Genomic DNA, 27,336 nt, shown 5'->3' with positions numbered 1-27,336 from the left:
TTTCTCTAGCGATGTTAAGCGCTTTAATTTCACAAGTAATTAATTTCAGTGGTCAATTTGCCACGCATGAATTAATGTCGATTATATATGCACGCCGTGATCAGGCCCATGGCGCCATATTAATCTTTCTAGAGTTACCTACCTTGGGTTCATGTTTGTAGCGTGAACATTCGACATTCTGTTGTAGCGTGACCTTCAGTGACCGGCCCTACTGTGTGTGATCAGTACTGTACCCTAACGCTTCTTCCTTCGAAGATGGGAGGTGCCGGGTTCAAACACCTTGTAGTGTATGTTGTGAACCGACTACCGGCGTCACTTTAATTCCGGTTTCAGAGTCGAAACTCGGCAGAACAACGTGCGTAGTGTACTGTGTTCTACTTTAGTATTTTAATTTGTCCTGTTGCTCTTCCTTTCCTCTCTCCTCCCCTCCTTCCTATCTTCCATTTCAGTGTTGCTGTCACCTCCCTTCAGAAGAGCAGGCAGGCGTTGTGCCCCTTCCGGTGGCAGTTGACAGCCTGCTCCTCGCTTTCCCTTTCCTGTAAACTGTGTAAATGTGTATATGTGTTAAAAACAAATAATAATAATATTTGAATTTATGAGGCTCCCGGGCAAAAATCAGAATTTCGTTATTGTGCACGTCGTAGTGGAGAACTCCGGGATAATTTTGACCACCTGCATGCAATAGCATTTTTGCGTTCCTACTTAATAGGAATACGGGCGTCGGGGCAGACTTCGAACCCGCGACCTCGTTCTCACCAGCGCAACGCCATCGCCATTCGGCTACCGTCCTGGTTTCTTTTGTTTTTCTGTGTGGTTGCATTGTGTCGCGTGCAGCTTCTTAGCATTTCTCTAGCGATGTTAAGCGCTTTAATTTCACAAGTAATTAATTTCAGTGGTCAATTTCCCACGCATGAATTAATGTCGGTTATATATGCACGCCGCCAAGTCTAAGTTATGTTGGATACGTAACACTGAACAAAGTGTATTCATTTGTTTATATTCTGAACAATAACTTTCGTTTCTAATGTTCTGAAACCCATCGTGTGGCACAAATGTGAAATTATTGCTACCAATAATTACTGCTCTACGAAGCGATTTTTCTATATAAAACGTGCGCCAAATAAAACTATCCACTTGCCGAATAGCTCGCAATAAAAATCCTAGGCATGTCGACGAGAGAAGGTTTTCAGAAGCTTGCACGAAATATTCTTTTTTCGTTCAAACAACGCGTGATCGGAATAAGCTACCCAGTCGTATTGTATGTGCAAACAGCCGCGAGGAGTTCTCCACTATGCTGATTGAATTGTTGCGATAGCACTTGACATACGTAGTTCATATATTGTGCTTTCTTTGGACATGACTGCATATGCGTGCATTTTAGAGGGTTTTATTATGTTATGACCTGTTTGCTTCAAACTGACAATTAATACAGGTATTATTGCGTTTCTATGGATATGACAGCTTTCTACGATCATTTTCTCTATGATTGTAATAATCCACTCCCATCTTGGTCCTGAATATGACTGATAGTATGTAAACTAATAAATAATAATAAATGACATAATAAGAACAACCTATGCATTCACAAGGTCACTCTAAGCGACATGGTCGAAGATAACGCAGCTGGCACGTCATTTTCATTCTGCATGAACAACCGCACTGGCGGAGCGCGCAAGAGCCGCGAGATGTCTCTCGAGCCTTCTGAGCGGGAAATGATTTATATTTATTATGGGATAATGCAAACGATTATAGAAAAAAAAGACATGTGGCGACGTCAACATTCGAACAACGTGAAAAGGCAAGAACCTTTGTTGAAATGCAGCAGGCTACGCATCGTAAAGGGGCGGAAAGGGTCTTCAGTAGGGGTGTGCGAATATTGAAATTTTCGAATACGAATCGAATACGAATAAGGCGAAAAACTGTCTTCGAATATCGAATCGAATATCGAATATATGTGTACTATTAAAAAATTGCAAAACGAGGTAACAATAGCTTTATTACCCTTTTAAAAATAATATTGCATTTTATGAGGCTGCTTCAGGTTAAAGAGGCACTCATTCTAGGTAATGCACTAAGGTAATGTAAGGTAATGCTCTGTCAGGTAAACGCTTGTTGCAGGTTATCGCGAAGGAAAATTGACTGCTGAACATGTTCAGAAAGTAAAGGCTCTCTATGCACTGTGACAACATTGGTCCAGGTAACATTTTCTAGGTGCATATTTTATTGCGCATACTTACAAACCCCGAAAGTACATCATATATTATTATGAAAGAGCCCTGGAATAAAGCTTGGTAAAAGAAGTCGAAACTGATCATGTCTCACGGGCCTGATGCAGATAGACTGGAACAGAGCGTACACATTCATAGTAATTCGTTACAGCACTTAAGATCACAGTGCTGTAACGCTGTGTCGTCGTTTTGTACCTTCTTTAGTCCTTGTTTTGTGTTGCGCTGTAACGAACCTTACTATGAATCCCAACCAACTGGCCCAACTTGCCATCTTGATGCAGAGCATACAGATAATGAGCGGATCATGTGAAGCTCTCAGTGAATAAACATGTTCTTAGGAGAATGTGGAGCAAGCGTATAATTCGTTAATTGCTAAATTATTCACAGTCTGTCCGAATATATTCGCCGTTTCGACGATTATTCGGCCGTCCTCGAATATTCGGTAATTTACGAATATGCATTTCTCGAATCGAATACGCTTCGAATAAGGAAAATATTCGATTCGTATTCGAAATTTCGAATATTCGCACACCCGTAGTCTTCAGGCAATGAAGAACAAGAGAGTGTCGGGAAAAAATTGCTAGAGACAATTTTGGCGCCAGTGTCTACGGGAGCGGGAGTGGCAAGCATGGTGGTGGTTGAGCTAGCGTAAGAATAACACAGGCTTTCGAGAGCGAATACGAGGGTGACGTGGCGTCACGGCAATGCCCTCTCCACTCACACAATACCGCAGCAGCAGCAGATGTTCCCTTTCTCCCACTCTGCCCCATCGAGGCCCGAGCCAGCAAGCGCGAGCCAGCGACACAAGTCCACCTCGCGCGCTAATGGCGTGGCGTGGGAGCCCATAGGAAGTTTTGCTGCTATCATCATAATCATCATCAGCCTGGTTGCACCCACTGCAGGTCAAAGGTATCTCCCATACTTCTCCAACTACCCCAGTCATCTACTAATTGTCGCCATGTCATCCCTGCAAAAATTGTGGCCTGTCGTCCCTATCGCTGCTATAGACGCCGCCGGATTTTTCGCTCAACGGGCGATATGATGCTTTCGTATCAAAATGGGTTTGCATCTGGCTCTAGTTATAAAACAAAAGGTATTTGCCTAAACTCCATCCTTGTCTCTTTAAACGGCTTTGCAACTTGGCAAATTGACCATTTCTGGCAAAATATTGTGATATAGTTTGAACGAATCGCCATCATTATGCATGTACGCAGGTTCTCATTAGCATCAGCATTTAGAAAATTGTGGTTGCTTTGAAATTTCAGTCAACAAAGGGAAACAAACCTTAGTTAATTAGGCGACGAGAACATCTTGCGCGACAAGCATGAAAGTAAGGCAAATCGATGTATACTGTCAATCATTCCCATGGTAGATGAATGGTTGCGACGTGAGAGTAACCTGATGGTGATTTTTGCCCAACTCTGTGCGTCAGCCACATGATGGGTACTCGGACACATGCTGCGTGGGATGTGCACTCCTAGAACTTCTTTCTCATCTTCCCTATTTTTCTTTGAATGCAGTGGACGACACTGCCTTGAAACGTTCGTTCTAACACCACCCTGCTGAACCATTACCACGAACTCATCAACAGTAAACACGAGGGCGACAGACTCGAGTGCTCAACTGCACATCGCATTGTGCTTTTGAATGATCTAGACTTTCATTTTCTCCCTCTATTTTTCAACTTCCCGTCCTCTGCTCTCGTGCAAGGTAGCAAAGCGGGTGAAATCTAGTTGACCTCCCTGCCTTTCTTTGCTTCCAACTGTCTTTTCCTGCCAGTGGGCGCGCAATATGTCAGCCACCAACGTCAATCCGACTCCTTCACAGTGCGTATCACAAACGATGCCCTGGTGGCACGTAGCCCATGCTCCGGCAGCACCTGCCGCATCCTTCTTCCTGAAGCCCGAGTACGCAGCAGAGTACAGAAGCGAACGACGTGTAACGGATGATAGCGTGGAGAGCATAGCAAGTGTCATTTTTTTCCATCTATCGCAATGACGAGCATGGAAACAAATGCTTTTACAAGGAGTAAGATACAGGCACTGTTTCAGATGGATGGCGCGTATTCCGCATACGCCTAATTGGTCAACCCTTCTGGGTGCTGTATGGTAGGCTATCATTTCAGGAAGTGGTGGGATCAATTTCGCTGCACGCAATCACGCCGTTTCCTGCGAATATGTAGGAAGTCAGCTCCCGTGCGCCCCTTCTGTTTCTCGTCGATGGTGCCTTCGTGTGCACTTTGAGAGAGCGAGCACGTGGAGCAGGTCTCGATGGTTTAGCCCCAGACGTTGTCAGCGGAGAACGACGGGAGAGGAGGACGAGCAACACGTAACGCATCGGGGTGGAATTTCGATGTGCGAGTGCATGAATGTGTCGTGCACGTTATGCGCGTGACCGTGAAGAAATGTTACGCCGTAGCTGGTGAGCAGTAGGCTACTTGGCAGTCAAAAATGAGGCGTCAGTATGTGTCGGGTGCTGCCAAGGACTTTATATATAGATAACCTGATCTTGGGGTCAACTCCGATTCCGGGTTGAAATACATGGTAAAGGGTGAAATACTTCCATTACCCAACCAATGAACCAACTTGTATGGCAGTTATTGCATTTCACAGGAAATGTTTTATGCCAGCGACTTTAATAAGCAGAAGTTCGATTTAAAACCTTGAATGCTTTACGAAAAATTGACGAAAATTGCAAAATTGCGAAAATAAAGACGCAATTGGTTTACGTTTTTGTAATCTGCACCAAGAACAAATATCCAAATATTTAATTGCTCTAAACTGCATCTGGTAAAGCACTCAAAGTTGACAAATTTTATATACAACTTACACATGAGGGCTGCAAAAGTCCTACTCACACAAAGTGCCTAAAGTCAGGGGGAGTTCAGGGGCGCCCGGACCCTTTCGATTTCTTAAGGAGGGGCTAGCCCCTCCTCCCCACCCCCTTGTTTTTTTTTTGCAGGTCGATTGTAGCACAGCGGCATCTATTCCAGAAGCGCTGGAGGTGATTTTATTACCAGTAGGGCTTTGTGCGGGGCAATTATAACTCTCCAATTTTTCGATTAATATTTCAATCGCGATTAACCGGTTGAAGCGGCATGAGCAAAAGCAGATATTGTGGTACTGCTACATGCATTTACCAAAGGCACTGCACACGACGGTCACCATTCTTGTTCGACTAAGATTCTTCGCACAGCATACTGTTTAATGAGCCACCTCATCGTGAAAGTACCAGCTTAAACAGTGGAGCTGTTTAGGCTTTTAGTTCCGTCGCGGAGCGTTACCAGAAAACTCAGCCCAGCTGTGCGTTTCCTCACGTTGCCTAGCAACTACCTGCGAGAGCACCGAACCACGTGACCTCCTCGCACCCCACGCGCGTAGGGCAGAGTCGTGACGTCACAGGCGAGTAAAAGCTCGGAAGAGCCGGCGCGGTGACGCACGTCTCGCCTCCTCTACTCCGTGATCACGTGCTGCTGCCATGGGAAGACCCAAGAAACTCCGGATGTCCGAAGAAGAAGCGGCTTACCAGGAAGAGCACCGTACTGCCAAGCGAGAAGCGATGCGTCGCCGCCGAGCTGATCCGGAAAATCGCGTGGAAGCTGCGGCTGAGAAGAGCCGACGCCGAGTCGAGGATCACGAGTTTCAGTCTAGGGAGTGCGAGAGTCGCACCTGAACGCTTGATGTAGCCGAGAAAGCGATCCAGGCCTGCGGCTGCTCGAAAACGTCCAGCGTGAAGCCCGTCGAGACAACAACTTAGTAAAACTTAGCATAACCTCGTAAAACTACGAACAACTTAGGCAAGCCACGTAAAAGTTAGGTGATCACAAGCTCCGCTGTTGACTCCAGCCTTGCACCACTAGTGCAAGCTGAGCACACGTTTTTTTTTGCTCTTAGATCGCATATTCTGAATACTTAAAAAAAGAAAGAAATGCTTCCAAAATGTCAACCTTTGAGAAGTGTATGCCAGTGTGTCTATATATATATATATATATATATATATATATATATATATATATATATATATATATATATATATATATATATATATATATATATATATATATGTATATGTATATATATATATAAATATATACATATATACGTGTGTGTGTGTGTGCGTGCGGGCGCTCGAGCACTATATAGGCCGCTGCCCTAAAAGCCCTCCCCTCACCTCCCCCCCCCCTCCACTGAACGGAGACATTAAGCCCTGCTCACAAACCAACTGCATATTTTAGAGATGTGTACAATACAGAAATATTGTCCACTCAAGGTGTGTTATTTCATCCAGTTGGCGGAATTCTCATTTAGTTTTTTTTTTTACTGCTGACTTGCAGAGTCGTAACTTGGTGCTTGAGTTTTTTGTTGTTGTTGTTATAGAATATATTTAAGTAATGTATTGTGCGAATTGGTTCCCGAGAAATACGATCTTCTCCGCTCAAATGTATGTAGATCGGAGCCACTAAGTGAAAGATTCCTCTTAAAACCACAACCACAGGTATGCCCCCCCCCCCCCCCCCGCCATCAATCCTACCCCATTTCCACTTTCTGTTTTAATTTCAGACAAATAAGAAAGTAGCTCAGTGCAATGCAAGGAAGCATGGAGCTATTGGCAGAAGCAGAATGCTACGTCCTTTGTCTCGCTAATACGCGAAAGGTGCACGTCCTGAATAACCCTCTCATTTTTTACGTTTTCAGCACATACATGGTGTTTTACTTAATTTGAGCCAAACGGTAAAAATATGCAAATGCTGCGTAACGGGACAGAACCAAGGGAATGCTGCTTGTCGTCGCTCAGAGACACTAAGAATATTTTTTGCATTCCGCCAAATTAAATAATTAGTCTTAATTGTTTACATTAATTTTTATTAGATGAAGAGTATCAAGGGGAAATTTGTAGAGCAACATGAGGAACTCCCGATACAGCTTTCTGTTGTACAATATATGCTACATAGAAGTGTTTTTCCGAGCGTAAAACATGCTCGTGAATACACACAAATTGTCTCGAGCAGCCAGTCGCGTGGCAATTTCACGTGTATTTGCGGGTATCTTTCCCGCTCAGTTAGTTACTTGTTTATATCGCACTGCAAACAGCTACTAACATGTAAAGAAGCATAAAGAAACGCAAACAGATAAAAAGCTAACATGGAGCAAATAACTAAACACGCAAAATTTGAGTATGCTATTGTGTATAGGATATTTCGGTAACAATAGAATTCCAGATTAAAAACGTGAACGTACTCCCTTCCAGTACAAAAGGCAACACCGTAAAAAGGTGACAGTTTAACAGCAAAAACGCAATATCAAGTGATTACAAATTGAAATACTGCACTTAATATTCTTTAATTAAGCTTAGCTTACAACTGATTTGCAGACGTCTAACCATATCAGCACAAAACACCAGTCCCGTGCAAGAGATCTAATGCTGTGCGTGCGCAGAAAAGTGCCACATAAACTCGAGCATTCAGAAAAACCAACACGGTGACCTATAGTGAGCAAAACGAGAACAAGGTGAAAGCAGCAGCCAACGTTTCAACGACTGGACTTGTCTTCTTAAAGGCGACATATGCTTTCCTCGTCACAGTATATATAGGCGGGGTTGTTCTAAAGGGGAGAGGGTGTAAGGCAGGTGGGCGCGACAACGAGCGAAGTTGCGTTAGCGGCGAGGGTGTAGAATTGAGAATAAAGGAGTGTGCTGGGCATGAGGCCAGTGACACGGCCCTCTGTCAATCACGTGTCAAGGGCCGCGTGTCAGCCGGCGTGTCAATGGCGTGCACAGCAGCCTTCCATTATCTGTTTCGCTGGTGGTCGTGGGCTATCATGTCTCTTAAACAGATAATAGAAGGAGCGGCAGAAACCGGCACTCGTAAAAAAAATAAATAAATAAAAAAATATTTAAATGGAATAGATAAATATATAAAAGGAAAAAAGACACTAAGCAATCAAACTAAGTGTTGTAGCATATAGCTTGAAATGTAGCATAGCGAATAGATTCTAAAGCTCCCTTTGAAACGTTTGTGCATATTGGTTGCAATGTCTTGAACTTATGGATAAGGCATGATTCCCTGTATTTTCTTTCTCGTTGAGAACTGAAATTTGACAGTAAGATGTAGAGTTCAAGTTCATCAAAGTAATGACCTGGTTGGTTGAAATGCTCGGTGACGGCTTTGGGAAGCTTTTTAGCTATGGCCGCGCGACGTCCATTTAATCTAACGTTCATTGATTGTCTCATTTCACCGTTATATTGTTTCTTACAGAAGGCCCATTCAAGCACATAAATCACATCCGAAGTTGTACAAGGGAAGCTGGATTCGACTTCATGTGTATAACTATTTGCGGTGCTTAAAATATTATAGTCACTTTGAAGGTGTCTGCAGGTTTTGCGCCTGGGGCAACAACTTGCTATTATTACGGGGGAATGATGTTGGCTGACTTTTGCGTGCACTAACATGTCTTTAATGTTCCTGTTGCGCTGAAAGGTAACCCTTGGTACACCCGGGAACGCTTTTCTCAGACGCTCGTTACTTGATAATATTAGGTGGTATTTTGGCAGGATGTTGTTTATGCTTGGGAGTGCATTAGAATATTTTGTTACGAAGGCCGGCGGTCTGTCAGATTCTAGTGTGGGCTGTCTCTTCGCCAATTCCGACTGTGTCTCAAATCTTGACGCGGCATCATAAGCTCTATCGAGAGCAACTTGGGTATAGTTCCTTTCTGCTAGCGTTGATTTAAGGTCATTTAGGTGGTGGATATAATCGTGGTTTTCGCTGCAGATTCTTCTTATACGTTTCGCTTGTCCGACAAAAATTCCTTGCTTGCAATATCGCGGCTGATGACTGTTGAAATCTAAATATTGCTGGCTATCTGTAGGCTTCCGGTAAAGTGTCGTTCTCAGTTTTCCGTTTTCTATGTAGACCGTCGTGTCCAGGAATTTGAATTGACTAGGTGAGTGGTGAGCAGTAAATTTAATACTCAGGTGAAACGTGATTGAAATGGCTAATTGAGTCGGTTAAGGTGCTAGTGCCGTGTTCCCATATTATAAGTATGTCGTCAATGTAACGAAGATAGGTGTGGGGTTTTAAAGGGTAGGATTTCAGCAGGTCTGCTTCAAGCTGTCCCATAAGAAGGTTCGCATACGTGGGAGCGAATGGCATACCCATGCTAGTGCCGAAAATTTGCAGGTAGTGAATAGAATCGAATTCGAAATAGTTGAGCATAAGAACTAGCCTAAGGAGCGATAAGTAAACTTCGGGAGTGAGCGCTTGGCGATTGATTGCGAGGGATCTAGAAACGGCTTCAATTCCTTCACTCATGGGAATGTTGGTGTAAAGGGCAGAAACATCCGAAGTGAATAGAATAGTGCGGTCGGAAAGGATTTCGTTTGCGTAGATGCCGTTGATAATTCGAGGGAAGCACGACGTGTCTTGAACAAAAGATGGGAGGGGGGTAGGGATGTTTCACAGGAGGTGATTTAAGCATTTAGGTAGTGACTCTGTAGGTGTGTTATTATTCGACACAATCGGCCGACCTCGGGTTTCTGCTGTAAATATTTCTTCGACGGGAACATTATGTATTTTAGGAAGGAGATGGAAATGGCCTGCTTTTCTTGTTTTTGGGTATCATGAAGCGATATTCAGATTGCGTGATTAGTTCCCTGGACAGGAGCTCCGCTATTGTGTTTTTCACAGTATTGCTGTAGTCTGAAGTTGAGTTTTCGTAATGGGTGTGGTTGCTCAGTTGTTTGGAGGCCTCATTCTTGTACTTTTCTATAGGCCAGATTACGATATTGCTGCCTTTGTCTGCTGCCTTTATTACAATATCATTCCTTTCCGCGAGTTCTTTAAGGATTTGGCGCTGAGCGGTGGACAACCTTTTGCGTTTCCGGCAATGCCACGTTGACTCTAGAATTTCCTTTGATATCAGTTTTATGTATAAATTGAGGTCTGGGCACCGTTCGGTTTCCGGTGTCCACGTGCTAGGTGGTCTAAGAGAGTCTCTATGTTCTTTTCCTGCGTCGAGTATATCGACAAAGAACTCATTGATGCGCATGCGTATTGAAAACTCTGTTATATCTTTGTCGAGTTCGTGTTCGTTTACTGCGTTGTTCGTGGCACAAAATGTTATATCCCCCACTATCATATCCACCGCCTAAGTGACCTTAAAACAACGCTAGCAGAAAGAAACTATCCACAAGTTGATCTTGAGAGAGCTTATCATGTCGTGGCAACATTGGAGAGACAGTCGGAAATAACGAAGAAACAGCCTATACCAGAATCTGACAGACCGCCAGCCTTTATAACAAAATATTCTAATGCACTCCCAAACATAAACAACATCCTACGAAAATACCACCCAACATTATCAAGTAACGGGCGTCTGAGAAAAGTGTTCCAGGATGTGCCAAGGGCTACCTATCACCGCAACAAGAACTTTAAAGACACGTTAATGCACGCAAGAGTCAGACATCATTTCCCCGTAATGAAAGCATGTTGTCACCCCAGGTGCAAAACCTGCAGGCACCTTCAAAGAGACATTAAAATTAAAAGTACCACAAATAGTTGCATGTATAAAACACGAAATGAAATTGATTTCATACTTTGCAGTGATCTCCGCATAGTGCAGGTTGTAGAAGTGATAGATATGGTAAATTGCTGTGATCATAGGTTAGTGAGGGCTCGGATTCACCTCAATTAGAAGAGAGAAAGAGTAAAATTGGTCAAGAAGAAATAGGTCAGCCTAGAGGCAGTAAAGGTAAACGCAGACAAGTTCAGACTGGTACTTGCAAACAAATATGCAGCCTTAGAACAGAGATGATGATGACATAGATGTAATGAATGAAACTGCAACTAGGCTAGCTTCAGAGGCAGCAGTTGAAGTGTTAGGCAAGGCACCAAGGCAACCAGTAGGCAAGCTCTCCCAAGTAACAAAGGACCTATTAAAGAAAGCACACAGAATGAAAGTGTCCAACTCAAGAGATGAGGTAGAATTCGCGGAACTGTTAAAACTGATCAACAAGGCGAAAAAAATGATATTCGAAACTGCAACTTAGAAAGACTGAACAAGGCGTAAAAATGAACGCAGCCTGAAATCAGTGAGGAAGAAATTTCGCATAGGACAAACCAAGATGTATGCACTGAAAGATAAGCAGGGTAATATTATAAGCAATATCGAAGATATTGTAAAAGACACGGAAGAATTCTATACTGACCTGTACAGTACTCAGAGGAGTCAGGATACCTCCATTAGAAACAGTAATGAAAGGATACAGAAACTCCTCCTATAGCTAGATATGAGGTCAGAAGGGCCTTAGAAGACATGTAACGAGGAACACTTGCAGGAGAAGATGGAATAACAGTCGATTTAATCAAAGATGGAGGAGACAGAATGCTAGAAAAATTGGCGGCTCTCTATACGAAGTACCTATCGATTGCAAGGGTACCATAAAACTAGTACCCTTGCATCATATTGTATTGCAAGCAATATACTAACCCACAAAAAGGGAGAGGTTAAAGAAGTGAAAAATTATAGGCTCATTAGCCTATTCCCAGTATTATATACAATATTTATCAAAATTATCTTAAATAGAAGAAGGACGACACTGGATTTCAGTCAACCAAGGGAGCAGGCTGGCTTCAGGAAGGTATACTCTACAATGGATCACCTCCATGTCACTTATAGGGTGATCGAGAAATCCGCAGTGTACAAGAAGCCTCCCTATATGGCTTTCATCGATCACGAAAAGGCATTTAATTCAGTAGAGATGCCAGTAGTCATAGAAGCACTACGTATTCAAGGAGTACAGACCACTACAGGAAGGTGTACAGGAAGGTGTACAATCAGACATTTTACCGGTGTTGACATATGGGGCAGAGACTTGGAGATTGAGAAAGAAGATTGAGATTAATTTAAGGACCACGCAAAGAGCGATCGAACGAATAATGCTAGACATAACGTTGAGAGACAGAAATAGACGCGTTTGGATCAGAGAGCAAATGGGTATAGACAATATTCTAATTGGCATTAAGGGGAAAAAAATGGAGCTGAGCAAGTCATGTAATGCGCACAATAGATAACCGTTGGACCACTAGGGTTGCAGAATGGGTGCCAAGAGAAAGGAAACGCAGTCGAGGACGACGGTGGAGCGATGAAATTAGGAAAATCGCGTGCGCTAGTTGGAATCGATTGGCGCAGGACAGGGGTAATTGGAGATCGCAGGGAGAGGCCTTCGTACTGCTCTAGACATAAATAGGCTGATGGTGGTGGTGGTGGTGGTGGTGGTGATGATGATGATGATGATGATGATGATGATGATGATGATGAAATAGCTATACACTCGAAGTTAAACCTCGCTTCCCTTGGACAACTTCGGATGTGATTTATGTGCTTGAATGGGCTTTCTGTAAGAAACAATATAACGGTGAAACGGGACAATCAATGAACGTTAGATTAAACGGACGTCACGCGACCATAGCTAAAAAGCTTACCAAAGCCGTCCCCGATAATTTCAACCAACCAGGTCATAAGTTTGATTAACTTAAACTCTACATCTTACAGTGAAATTTCAGTTCTCAACGAGAAAGAAAATACAGGGAATCATGCCTTATCCATAAGTTCAAGACATTGCAACCAATATGCACAAACGTTTCAAAGGGAGCTTTAGAATCTATTCGCTATGCTACATTTCAAGCTATATGCCACAACAGTTAGTTTGATTGCTTAGTGTCTTTTCTCCTTTTATCTATTTAATTATTCCATAAATTTCAATATTTTCTTTTAATTTATTTATTTAATATTTTTTTCACAAGCGCCGGTTTCTGCCGCTCCTTTTATTATCTGTTTAAGAGACATGATAGCCCACGACCACCAGCGAAACAGATAATAGAGGGCTGCTGTGCATGCCGTTGACACGCCAGCTAACACGCGACCCTTGACACGTGATTGACAGACGGCCGTGTCACTGGCCTTGTGCCCAGCACTCCTTTATACTCAATTCTACACCCTCGCCGCTAACGCAACTTCGCTCGTTGTCGCACCCTCCCGCCTTACACCCTCTCCCCTTTAGAACAACCCCGCCTATATATACTGTGACGAGGAAAGCATATGTCGCCTTGAAGAAGACAAGTCCACTCGTTGAAACGTCGGCTGCTGCTTTCACCTTGTTCTCGCTTTGCTTATCGTCTTGAATTTCCATCTTCTGATTTGACCCTGTTTTCCACGGTGATCGATATTGATACAAAAAACCAGCATTTATGAAGCGAGCAAATAGTTTGCTTCGATAAAACGGAGTAGCGTAAGAATGAGCGTGAATTGACGGGGAAATATACAGCACACACACCAGCAAATAAATAATTGAACAAGACGCATTGCTTACCGAGGTCACATTTATTGCTGTCTCCGGCATTCGTTACAGCAGTCACAATATAAGCGATGCTCACCACTCTCACGTAAGCGAAGAACATTTACCATTACCAGGAGGTCCCAATTCAGTTTTAACTATGGGACCTCCTTCTGTAGACTCCTATCTGTATATTATTTTTAAGTAATAATCAGATGGACTGATTGATTGAGATTGATTGATTGATTGATTGATTGATTGATTGATTGATTGATTGATTGTCCATGGCAATGCGGCTCCTTGCAGTGGCCACGCAGCACACCAAATATGTCACTGCTCCACGGCTGCATGGCTTCTTTTCAGCGGCTCGTGCGCCTTTAGGAGGTGCGCTACAAATGTGGCACAATATATAAAGCTGCGCTGACTGCTGCAAGTATCATTTTAAATCTCTTGAACAATCAATACAGCTGATTGCATTTCCCGAATGCAGTAACCGTTCAGGGGCACCCAAAAAGCGGCTAAATTTACTGCAGTGTATGGAACTGAACATTTCTTATTTTGTTACCGCAGCCGGAAGTTATGTGAAATAGCGTAGAGAAGAAGGATAAAGCACAAATGAAACGATAATCCTATCTTTCGGTTAGTCAGTGTTCAGGTTCCGTCTTCTCGTCTCGTACTGTATGCTAATTTGACGGAAAAGCGAAATATAATACAAAAACGACAAAAAAATTATAGTCATAAGCGTAAGGCAAAGCAGAAAATGGAGTGTTCATTCGCCTTAAGAGTTGCGACTAGAACCTTAACTTAATTGAAGAAAGCCGGCGATTTTTATATCGTTACACCTAGTTCGGGCTATTGCATTACGCATGCACGGCATATTGCGGATTTTACAGACGATGAGCAAATTATAGCCGCAGGCCCAGCCTCGTTTGAACGTGGTTGCAAAACAGTCCGCAGTTCGATATTTGAGACCCAGTATGTGCCGTTTTAGTCAGAGCATGGGTGAACCTGAAGTAAAGCGGATTACACAGTCTGCAATACATTACGTATTTCCTTTTTTTTCTTAGTTCTGTTTGTTCTCACTTTTTGTGTGTGAAAAACCGGCATTACGAATTTTCTTTCTTTTCAAGTATAGCTTACGCACGGGGCTTACTAAATTTACAGCTGTATACTGACGCGATCACGGAAGTAAGACCAACTATGTGTTTCATTCTGGAGATTTACTACTCGTATATTTTTTTTCTGCTGCGGCTTCTCGTTCCTAAAGCACGTGCTCAAGGAATATAGCAGTCTCTCGGGGCTTTAATGTTATTGGCACCCGTAAAGGGAGCGGCACTGGCGAAATTACATTTTTCCTCCCCCTTGCTTAACCGCCGGGGGTGTAATGTGAACCGTATACGTGCCGACCTGGCCAAGCGCAATGAAAACACCCTCGCGTACGTGACGGCCCAGAAACCGACAGTTGTGGCCTGCCGTTCTTTCCTTATTATATTTTGTTGAACGTGCCGCTGTGAGCGGTATTTCCGTAGATACCGCCATCCTCGTCCATCGCAAAAAGAGACTGTCCTGTTTTTGGCTTCCGATTGGCAAAAAGCTTACATGCCGTTTTGACAGCGGCGGTAAAGCTCCATTCGAAGGAAATGTGTTTCAGTGTAGAATGGCTGCTGATGGCGGCGGGGTCGTGGCTTTTAACCCCTGCAAATGTCATAGTATTCAAGTATTGTTTTTCTTGCTGCTTGCGTAGGGCAGGAGAGAGTCAAGCCGGAACATGAACGCGTCGAAATGACAACAACGAATTCTTCTTGACATCTCGCTGTGTATACTTTTCACACAAGCTTAACGTAATAGAAATTCGAAAGGATACATGACGCAGCAACATCCCCAATGCTAAGGAAAGTACTTCGCTGGAAAATCTCGTCTCCATGCGTTAGTATTGGGAGTGGCGGAGTAGTGGCTATGGCATTGCGCTGCTAAACTCGAAAGCGCGAGATCGAATCCTGGCGGAAGCAATCGCATTTCAATGGGGGCGAAATGCAGGAACGCGTGTGTCCCGTGCGTTGGGGGCACGTTAAAGAACTCCAGGTGGTAGAAATTAATTCGGAGACCCCACTACGGCGTGCCTCATAATCATATTGAGGGTTTGGCACATAAAACACCAGCATTGAATTTTAAATATTTGGCGTACTGAAACTATAAAACTAAATACGATAATGCCATGTTACTATTGCTGCACAGGGCTTTGGGTTCAGGAGACAGAATGCCAGGTAGCCCAAAGTAACTATTCGTGACTTGTCTTGCGTAACCATTTCAGTGTTCAATGTGCAAGCGTCACAACGCTTCCCTACATTTGTGCTTGGTACTTATTTTGCATGTCGTTTTCTTTAATTCCTTTTATTCTTTGGCTAAGTCCTGTGGGGAAGTCGCGGGTCCAAACCCGCGGCCACACCAAGTTGGCGACATTTCCTGCTTCTCTTTGTTATGATGTCGTTGATAGTTTCCTGGAAGAGATGCCTTCTGGATGGACAGTTCCCAGATGGATAGTTCCCAAGCTGCAACTCGCTCTTCAATTAGGTCGCTGGCCTCCCATGGTACACGGCTACGACACCACACCTCACCAGCTGGCTCTTGGCTTATCATTACGTGGGCAGTTTATAGTGATAAATTAATTTGGCGTTCAGTTCCACAGCTGTGCGATCCAAGGCGGCATTCATCTGGCACACGGTGCCTCTTCACGATGATCACCCAGAATGTCAGTTCCACAGCGGCACGTTGGCACGTTTTCTACGATTCTTCCAGGCTATGTCTCACGTCGAAGCAGCGTACCTTGCCTGTGTCCTCCTAGCCCTGTATCCACTCCGGCAGCTATTTGAAGAAGTGGCTGCTGCCACTGCCCTGTTACTCGAGTACAAGCCTCCAACTGAGGCACCATGGCTGCTGGGACTGCTGGAATTGGGCGTCAGTGAGAGGAATAAAACAGGTCCGAACCTCAGCTAACCATTTCGGGCCAAGCCATGGAATAAAATAAGATATCCTTCTACCCACTGCGGGGTATTGGCCGAGATTTGGATGGTATTAGGAAGATGTTGGTATTAGAAAAACTGATAACAAGTGTCATGCGGAAATGGACAAAAATGATGCTTCAAAAACTTTAGACAATCGTCTCGAAACAACTATGAATTCCTCTACGGCCGAGAAAACATCCCCGTGGTAGTTTCCAAGGAAGGAGGTTCCTAGAGAAAGGATAACTAAAATGAAAAATTTGAATCAAGTTGACTGAACGCTGGTTCTAGAATGTTTTTCCTTAAAGAAGAAAAGTGGTGGCAGAATAAGAAAAAAATGATTGATGGTCTCATCTTCTGCACATTGGGCACAGAAGGGAGGGTGCCGGACCAACCCTGTGACAATAAAAGCTTAATACTGGTGTTAGACAGCGCAACCGGGTAAGAATTACTTCAGCTTTTCCGGTGTGAAAGGAATTTTTGTGCCAAGGCAATAGGCGGTGCCGGTATTCTGAAAATTTTCCTATCGCTGGGCCCAAAAAGCCTTGAGCACTCGCATATCTCCTCAGTCTAGCAGCAGTTAGGTAGGCTGTTGTGGCAAGTAATGATAGTACAGGTTCATTGACGGCCACTCTAGCGAGACTGTATGCCATTTTGTTCATGCATAATCCCTTATGTCCTGGCACCCGAAGTAATCTAATTATGTTTATGTGGGTAGGCGCTAGAAAATGAAGTGTACGTAAAAGGTTAGTATCATTATTTGTTGTGAGCGATGTTAGGATAGTGATATGTTAACGGGATCATTAAGGGGGAACATCAATATCGAGCACATTTTCAGGTTAAGTGAAAGGCGAATCTTGTTTAACCAGGTTTCTGTGACCTATAGATAGTTCTATAGCTTAGCGCTGCTTGCTTCTCTCGTTGTGATGTCGCTGCCATTTTCTCAGAAGAGATCGCTCGTGGATGCATAGTTCCCATAACATTTACGTGCATATTGCACCACATGTGCACCCACTATACTGCTCATCATTCCAAGCGCAGCGACCCTAAGTGTTCATCATTATGTTCTTATGTGAGCGTTTTTACGACGAAGCTCTTAAAGGGAGTGTGGCAGCTGTTCCCGTGCGACGGCGTGGTCGATATCAATCAGCAAAACAATCTACATTGTAGTCCATAATTATTTTGCTTTGAAACGTAATTATCAATGACCATAAAATAAAATTTACCTTGCGGACGCCTTCCACAAATAGATAACACCTTCTTTGGGCGGTTTCTTTAGCGATTTGTGCGTAACGTTTGTTTCTCGAGTCGTGTTATGCCGGGTCCGCGTTTGAGGTCGGCTTGGAATATATAGTATAGCTGTTGTAGTAAACCGTAGTTACGCACACAGTCTGCTTGGCAGCCTCAAAGCGGCCGTATGAGCAGAGCGTTGCCGAAAATTGTCACTTAGGAGAGCCAGGTGGGCAGACCCTAAGGATTCAGAACGGCGTGGTAATTCGCCTGTCCATCGTCGCCGTTCTTGATGAATCAATTGCTTAAATTGTCATATACGATCTTCAGATTGTTTTATTCGCTTATTTTTAATGTAATTTCCGTCTATTCATTCTACCAACAAATTTTGTGGATAGGGCAGTAACAAACGTTACCAATATTTTAAATGTTATCAAATAAGTAAATAAATGCCAATCCGGAGCCCTACACTACCACCTCTCTCATAGCAGTATGTGCAGCTTTGGGACGTTAATCGCGTGATTCATTCTGAAGAAGAGGAATGTTATTCCTTTGCAAGTAGGTATGCGCCACTGTTTAGGATACAAGACAAGACAAGACAAGACAACCCAGACGCAATCTGTCCCCCGTGTGGGTACGAGCCATGTTTAAATGCAGCAACAACGACAACGTCTGTGCTCTTAGCCGACGATGACGCTAGAAATAAGCTGATGCAGAAGTATCCATAAAAAATGCTCTGCTGTGCAGCGTGTGTTGGATCTACGTACGCTCGTAGAGCAACAAAAAATATTACCGTCCATGCACCCCGTACAGATGGTAAACCAGCGAAGCTGAAATGTGCAGCCTCGGTGTTTCTCACTCTCTCAATTCCGGTGGTTTATTAACCTCTTTTTCAATTATTCGTTACGTCTTCGTGTTTCTTAATGAGGTCACGCACACATTTAGCTTGGGTTTATCATATTGTCTATTCGGAATGCGACACATTACGCTTCGCACAATAATCACCATGATGGAGCCGTGCAATCAGCTGCTCATTGTGTTAATACAGCGGGTTTATCAAAGTCGTTCTGAATTATGTTACGCATTTGTGTTTCGTAATGCGTCAGTCATAGAGTTTATAGAGTCATAGAGTCACCGGGGCAGCCCACTTCGTTTAATTAAAGATAGAGACACGTTTTTGAACCTACTGCGAAGTCGGAGAGAGACTGCTGCGCGTGCTCTCTGCTGCGAGAGGGAAACGACGTCACTATCAGCATAGCCAATGGCACGCCACACTTTTGTGGCGAGATAATTATGTCATCATGATATTATATTAACCCCGTGACCCTCTGTGGCCCTTCACTTGCAATAATACGTAGACAAATATATATGTTTTAAATGGGTAAGCATTTCTATGTCTATACCGAATGAGAAATTTGTCCGTCCATCACGTAAGACGAATGCAATGGCTTATACCACCCTAAAGAATGGCTCATACTCCCGCAACAGATTTCTGTGGTCGGACCACGAGTGCTTCGCCTAGGCATATACACCTTGGCTGTAAAAATGACAGTTAGTGTAACAATACACAAATGCAGCAGACATACAATCACCAGCGCTAACACAAAAGTACAAGCTTTAGAATAGTAAAATGTTGGGCTAGTTGGCTTCACATGATTTTTCTAAAGGCGAACGCAGAAGCGTTGCGGAAGAAAGGAGACCTGGACGTCTTTCCGGCCTAGGTCTCCTTTATTCTGCAACGCTTGTGCGCTCCCCTTAACAAAAAACAAAAGTTCAAAAATGGTAATCAACTAATATATTATTTACGCATACTGCCTTGTTATTACAACCACTGACGTAGATGATATACTTAAACTAGTATTATTGTACTTGCACTTCATAGCAGGTTATTTCGGTTGTCTTGCGTATTATTTAAGATATCCAGGTTGTCCCCCCTAACTTGAGCCAAAGTTTTAAAAATGAAAGGAACTCCAGACGCGAGTTGAAAAGAATGCATAATGTTGGCACTGGCCTAGACCTCGTTTGAACCAATCCCAGTGAACTGCAATATATCAAGTGTTTCTCAGGCCTCCGTATCACTGCGTGTTCTCCACAGCAACGCTATTTTGCTGTGGCCAACGTTGAGCAGCAGATATGGCTGACTCCATCGATGAAAGAGTGGATATTGTTTTGGCTCTAGGTGGGTCAAGTGGACACGGAAGGCGCGCAGTTGAGCTCTTTCAACGCTGGCATGCAGGTACGCGTCCGAGCTCAATATTCAATCCTGGGCGAGGAAGTGGAGACAGATATTCTGTCAAAGTTTTCTTCAAACCCACATGCAAGTGTTCGCAGTGTGGGTGCTGAAGCTGGAGTGTCAGTCTTCAGTGTGGAGAGTATATAAGAAGAGGCACCTTCATCCGTACCAGGTGTAGCTGCACCGGATGTTGGAGCCCCGCGATTTCCAAAATCGAAAGAATTTTGCAAACTGTAGTTTAATCAAGACGGCAGAGGAACCAGGCTTTGTCAGCAAAATAATGTGGACCGATGACGCTGCCTTCTCATGTAATGCCCAAGTGAACATCCACAACGCTCACTATAGGAGCGACGTAAACCCTCACTGGGTTTGGGAGACACATCACCAATATCAGTGGTCGGTTAATGTGTGGTGTCGAACTTACGCTGGCACTATTATTGGCCCCGTGTTTTTTTTTTTATATAACAAGCTTACAGGCGAAAGATACGTCAGCGACAGCCTTGATGGGGCGCTTGAGGATTTGCTTTGCAAAGTTTCGTTGACCAGGATTAAGGATATTTGGTATCAGCATGATGGTGCTCTCGCGTACGGCAACCACAAAGCTTGGAAATGGCTACATCAAAATTGGCGGTCCGTTCCGTTGCGTTCGTCCGATAGCAGACAACACGGAATGATTGACAGCAGATATCACTTCACAATTGACGTCATGGCGTTCTTCACCGTTCAAACTGACCAACCGTGTGCGGTTCGGTGGAACGGACCGCCTCCGTTCTATTTTGGAACGCGTACAAGATCGCACCCCTGATATTTTTCCGTTTTCGCGGGCGTTCTTTGGAACGCTGAAAAAAGGACCACGTGAGATATATGGTGTTGGAAACAATTTCTTCAGGGGTTTCTCAAGGTGCTCTACAACTTTGCGTATCATACTTGGGGTGTGCAGCCAATACTTAAAAAGTTGATTAATTAAACATAACTAATCCTCCAGTTAAGGGGAGAATAAAAAAAAGAGCCTAACTCTAGGCCACTGGTCACATTGTTCATTTGGTTCAACTCGAGTCTGGAGTGCCTTTCATATCTAAAGCTTTGCCTCAACTTATGTGGGACAAGCTGTATATACAGAGTGCTTCAGCTAATTTTAGCCAGAGTTCAAAAATATGCCGATGCACTCTAAGACCCCTCGATCAAATGCATATTGCTCACTTTTGTATGTAGTGTATCACAATATTTTTGTATTTTCCTTAACTAGATAATTAGTCAAGATTAATTAACCGATTTCTGAAGCAATTGGCGATGCAGAGGAGAAAAAATCCAATTAGGAAGTTGCAGAGCGGTTTGCAAAACGTCCGAATAAACAGTTTCTGTCTTTCTATCTGCTAAGCATTAGTGTTTTTCAAATTACTGCGGATGCCCGCTAAATACAAAAAAAAACATCACGTGACATGTTCGCTTGCGCGTCCTGATTGCACTGCTCCCAAGCGTCCCGCGCACTAACGAACATAGGATTTAGCCGGGTGTGGTGCTGCTGCGTCTCTTATCGCTATCATGAACCGCCGCGAGGGAGGCACATCACTGGCGTGAATCGCACAGCCAACGCTTTCGTAGCTTCCCTCTCACCTTTCAAGCGGCAGCACGCCCTCCTAGATGCTATGTTCGTTTGCACGGGGACAGTTTAGGAGCAATTCAATCACGGCGCGCAAGCGGGTATGTCACGTGGTGCCTTTTTGTATTTCGCGGGTATCCACAGTAAGCTGAAAAACAGTAATACTTAATAGATAGAAAGTTAGAAACTTTCTAATCAGACGTTTTGCAAAGCGCTCTACAACTTCGTAATTGGCATTTTTCGCCTAACTTCGTTCCTTCAGAAGTTCGTTAATTAATCTTGAATAAATATCTAATTCAGCTAAATACAAAAGATAGGGTGACACACTACATACAAAAGTGAGCAATTTGTGTTTGGTCGCGTGGTCTTAGAGTGCATCGGCATATTTTTAAACTTTGGCTTAATTTAGCTGCAATGCCCTGTATATTTTTTGCAGTGCGTCTTGCTTGATGTATGCACATACCTGCATGTCTTCTATCACGTAGTGTCTGCAGGCTGCCACCAATACGATAGCTTCTAGCCCGTCTTCCTCGCCACGGCTAGTGCGGCTCATGTAATTGTTGTGTTAAATGAGCTATACTCAACACATAGTACAAAAGCACCTTCAGTTTCAGTTTCAGTTTTCAGTTTCAGTTTTCAGTTTCAGTTTATTAGTCCTTAACTACAATGCATTGGAAAGATACAATATACAGACGAGGGTCCCAAAGTCCAAGACTGCAACGGGACCCTCGGTTAATAATAACAATGCAGAGATGTACTAAAGAAGAGCAAACAAACTGAAACAAACGAACACAATTGCGAAAATACAACATAGAAAAATAATATAAATGAAAACAAATTGTATTTATATAAGCATGTAGTGCACAAAAAACTGTCAGTACATACAAATGACAAATATAGTGTAATGAATGACGTAAACTTAGTTACACATATAAAACAGCTTAACGGCATGACTAAATGTATGAAAGGATGAAGATTTAATGCTAACGGGTAAACCCTTCCACAGTTTTATAGCAACGAATGATGATGTCATTTTTCCATAGTTAGAATGAACCATAGGTAGTAGAAAATTTGAGTTACGTGCAAACCTGGTATTATTGTTATTGATTAGTTGTCTGGAATCAATGAATTGATAAGAGAGCTGTTTAGTAATTTATAAAACATAATTATTAGATGTATTTGAGCAAGTTCGTTACAACAAGGATACTATTTTCACGAAGTAGAGGAGTAGCACTCGTGAAAAATCCACTGTTAGTGATAATGCCTTTTGCTTGGTTTTGTAAGTGCTGAATAGATGAGACATGACAGTTATATGTGTTTCCCCAGGAAACAATGCCATAATTAATGTGACTGTGAATGAAGGCAAAGTACAATGCTAATAAGGCGTCTTTAGAGAAGTACTGTCTTGATTTGATTAATGCTCTAATACCGAAGGTACACTTTTGCTTAATGAAGGCAATGTGTTGAGAAAACTTAAGGTTAGAATCTAATTTGATGCCCAAAAATGATAGAAAGTTGGAGACGGGAATGTGATGACCATCTAGAGTTATCTCAGGTAAGCCAGTTAGTATTCTTTGGCTAGATCGAAAGGTCATGAATTGAGTTTTTGAAGGATTGATAAGTAATTGATTGGACGAACACCAAGCAGTAATATGGTAAAGCTCATTGTTTAGTTTAAGGATTAAGGTTGTTAAACAATTGTTACGCAACCAGACAGTAGTATCGTCTGCGTATAGTACACAATGTGCCGACTTAAGACAACTGGGTAAATCATGAATATAAATGCAGAATAATAAGGGACCTAGTATGGAGCCTTGTGGTACACCTTGGTTAATAACTTTAGTACCAGAATAAGCACCTAAAAAAACTGTTTGTTCTCTAACATACAGGTCTTCTTACAGGTTCACATACAGGTAACTTTTTGGGAGTTTTAGTATGGACCGGTAATTCCCAGGGCTTCTAGCTTAGTAAAAATAATGTTATGATTAATTGTATCACAAGCTGTAGTGAAGTCCAAAAATACCGAACCGACAATGTTGCCCGTATCAATCGAGGGACGAATGTAGTCGGTTAGGGATATTAAGGCCAAGTTAGTCGAACTGCCAGCGGGAAAACCAAATTGAGAAGATTGCAACAAATTATGTTTGTTTCAGTAATAATTTAGGCGCTTACAAAATAACTTCTCAACAACTTTACTAATCGACGATAGAATAGAAATACGGCGAAAGTTAAACACCTCCGTTTTATCACCTTTCTTGTGTATAGAAATAACCTTAGCCCTTTTACGCGAAGTGGGAAAAATACCACAATTAAAGATATTATTAATTATAATACGAAGTGTATCACAAGTAAGCGGTGCAGAGGGTTTTAGATGAAATACAGAAATATTATCTAAGCTAGGGCTAGAATTCTTTAGAGCTAATACCGGAACATACCTCATCCGCAGTTACGGGAAAGAGAAAAAAATCATGATTGCAGCGATTAACGGGATAAGTAGTAGTCAGAGGACGACTGCTGTATATATTGTGGAAGTAGTCACTGAAACTATTTGCTATGCTAGAAAAATCAGTATGAGTTTTATTGTCGTAGTTTATTTTATCAGCAGTATTACCGGACTTAGGTAAGTTCATGAACGCATTAAGAAGTTGCCATTGTTTTTTGGGATTGTTCTTGTGTTTAGCAAATTCGTTTTCGTAATAGTGTCATTTAGACTTCTTAAGCAAGTTATTCAGAATGTTACAATAATTTTTATAGCGTGCCGCTAAGCGTACATTGAAAGGTTTCTTTGTAGTCTTTTTGTGTAGGTTTTCTTTCTTTCTCAAACTAGTCAGTAGACATCTCGTTACCCAAGGGTGACCGGGAAACTTAAAATGTTTCTTGCATCGGACGGTAGTGGTGTTAGCGCGAACGGCCTGTAGAAAGATAGAACAAAAATTTTCAAGAGCTTGATCGGGATCATGCAGGGACTTAATTGCAGACCAATCAGTATTTGTTATAGTGTTAACAAAACTGTCTCGGTCAAACTTGGAGGAAACGTAGCAAGGCTCGGACTGAAGTATTTCTGCCTCAAAGGAGACGAATATTGGGAATTGGTCTGTGATCTGCGTATCTATGACACCAGAGTTTGGAGTTGGTACGATGTTAGTTAGAGCATGGTCAAGAAGTGTGTTGGTACCATAAGTAGAATACCTAGTAGGAGAGATAACTAATGATTCGAGTCCGAAAGCAGCAAGACATTCTATATAAACAGTTACACTTCCGTTGTCGACGTCAAGTAAATTGATGTTAATATCACCGAAATTAGGACTTGCTTATGATCAAGAGAAATTTTTTTAAAAACTATGCAGAGTTCACCCAGAAAATCAGGAATAGATGAAGAAGGGGAGTGGTATACACAACCAAGAATAAAACTGTTATGATTATGAGAATTCAGCTGTAAGTCGATTTCAATCCATACCGATTCACAGTGATTTACATGAAGAGAAAGATCAAATCTACGCTTATATTTAATATGAGGTGAAACAAATATGGCGGAACCACCATATCGATCCGATATACGATGGCAGTATTCTGCTTGGTATGTACGAAAACCGTATAAATTGCTATCAGCATTGTCAAGCCATGTTTCCGAAACGCAAATAAATGAAAACGAATGATTAAGTGAGTCAGTAAATGCAGAAATGGTATGGTTTTTGCGCAAACTTCGCGCATTGATATGAAGAATAGAGATAATAGAAGATGTATGCAATGGTTTGACTTCGGCTGAGGATAGCAATGACATGATGAAAAGTATTCAGAAACGTGTGTGCAATCTGTTCGCAGGACAGGAAATGTAGCAATAAGCTGCGCCTGCGCAAAGATGCGAAAGACAGCCTCTTAGCTTATTCGGAACACCCTGCTGTCGGTTGATTTACGGGCTTTAATCTGGCAATTTTCAGTCCATCAAAACTGTCAACTGTTCACTTTATTCAGTGCAAGGGCCTTGCTGAATAAACGTTTGTTGTCAATTGTGAGGTGTTCGTTAATGTAAATGGAATTATCATTACTACCAGAAAAGCCAATCTGGGAGCATCGCAGACGAGTTTCGCGGCCCTTGCGGAGAAATTCATTCTTTTTGTTACGTGAACAAAAACGAACAATGATGTTCCTGTCTGACATCTTGCTGGCCACACGATGAACTATATCAATGTCTCCAGAAGAAATTGGGCACTCAATTGCATCGGCAACCTTCTTCAAGATCATAGAGCATTCCTCTCCTTGTGATGATGGAATGCCTTTAATTTTAATGTTATTCACTCTGCTGTACTGTTCCATGTCTGCGATTCTCTTGGTTAATGCTTGATTCTTAGAAGTTAATGCTTTGTTAGTAGTTAACAGTTCACTGAATGTCGCTTTGAATGTGTATACTGTTCGCTCATGAAGCGCATACTTTCAGCTAGGGAAGCAAGGTTGCCAATTACCTGGTCTTCAAGCCTCTTCCAAATCTTGGCAGCCAGACTGTCGACAAGTGCATCAAACTTTTCATTAAGCAGCGGTTCGAGATGCTCAATTTTTTTACCGAGTTCAGTGTTGGTTGGCATCGCAGAAAATAGAACAAAAACAAGAGACACACTTGTGAACAGCAGCTGCAAAAACAGCATAGGACGCAGTGAAAAGCAGAAAAAAACTAACCTGCAGTAAAAATATCGGTTGTTTTGTTGCAGCCGCTGCTCAGTAGTGAAGCTGGTGCCGGGATGGTGCCCTATATATGGCTCTCCAGCCTATCAAGCGCAGGCGCCGTAGTTCCAAGTCCAGGTAAGCCGCAGAGTCAGCCTGCTGCGTATGCGCAGTATGCTCTGCTAGGCAGCTGGCAGGATGAGGCCGTCTGCTGCGTCAGAGGGGAGGCACGGTGATATGGACTGTAGACAGCGGGGAACACGAGCTGCAGTAAAAATATCGGACCGTTAGGCTGCGTCCTGTTTTGTTGCAGCCGCTGCTTAATAGTTATGAACCCGCTGGCTTAGTTTATAAAGGTTTAATTTAGTTATTAGTATAGGTGTTTCCTGTTCCTTATATTCTCACGGTGACCTTGAAAGTGTTTGCACCAAACTACGAGAACGAAGTAGATTTAAAACGCCAACGGACGGCCGCGTTGCAGTTTACGTGCCTTGACAGGCCTAAAATAGGAAGCGTACCAGTTGCCAATTATTTGACATCTCGAAGTGAGCACGTGTGTGCGTTTCTTTGCATGTTTATGTGCGTGTACGTGTGCGTATATGAGCTGTGTTCTGTTCGCGCATGAGCACGCCATATGTGTGCGACTATGCATTCTTTCCGTCTTCTTACGTACTACAGTTGAACTTATCACCTGCCTTCAATGCAGGGCAAGGCATAGCAAGCTGGACAAGATGGCTACCTAAACCGCCTTGTGAACAACCTTTCTCGTGACTGCCTACGACTCCAGACACGTGCATTGAGTCCCCCAATGTTGTGTGGTAATCCACAGTGATATGAATAAAAAAAGGGTGGTTTTGGGCATGCTTCGTTTAGGTGTCACGCTAAAGGCCTCGTATCATTGACAGGAAGAAGTACACCGAAGCAGCCCGGAGATACTGAACCAACCGACCATTTCTTGTCCCATTTGCCATAGGGGTGATGAGCCGGTAGATGCACACCACGTGCTATGGACTTGCCCGGCAACCAGCGTTACTGGGCGTTGCCACGTCACCCAAGCCG

General features: G+C 43.0%; 1 long non-coding RNA gene across 1 annotated transcript in view; it reads left to right on the top strand.

Moving 5' to 3' along the window:
* LOC139052487 (uncharacterized) overlaps positions 1 to 27,116 on the top strand; it is a 145,555-nt gene extending 118,439 nt beyond the window's left edge. The window contains exons 3-4 of the long non-coding RNA XR_011509928.1: positions 26,325 to 26,415; positions 26,984 to 27,116. This is a non-coding gene — a long non-coding RNA (uncharacterized lncRNA). The remainder of the gene's footprint in view (positions 1 to 26,324; positions 26,416 to 26,983) is intronic.
* The last annotated feature ends 220 nt before the right edge of the window (positions 27,117 to 27,336 follow it).

The sequence above is a fragment of the Dermacentor albipictus genome, unplaced genomic scaffold, assembly GCF_038994185.2.
Source record: "Dermacentor albipictus isolate Rhodes 1998 colony unplaced genomic scaffold, USDA_Dalb.pri_finalv2 scaffold_24, whole genome shotgun sequence".
NCBI classification, from domain to species: domain Eukaryota; kingdom Metazoa; phylum Arthropoda; class Arachnida; order Ixodida; family Ixodidae; genus Dermacentor; species Dermacentor albipictus.
This window is presented reverse-complemented; position numbering and strand designations above follow the sequence as displayed.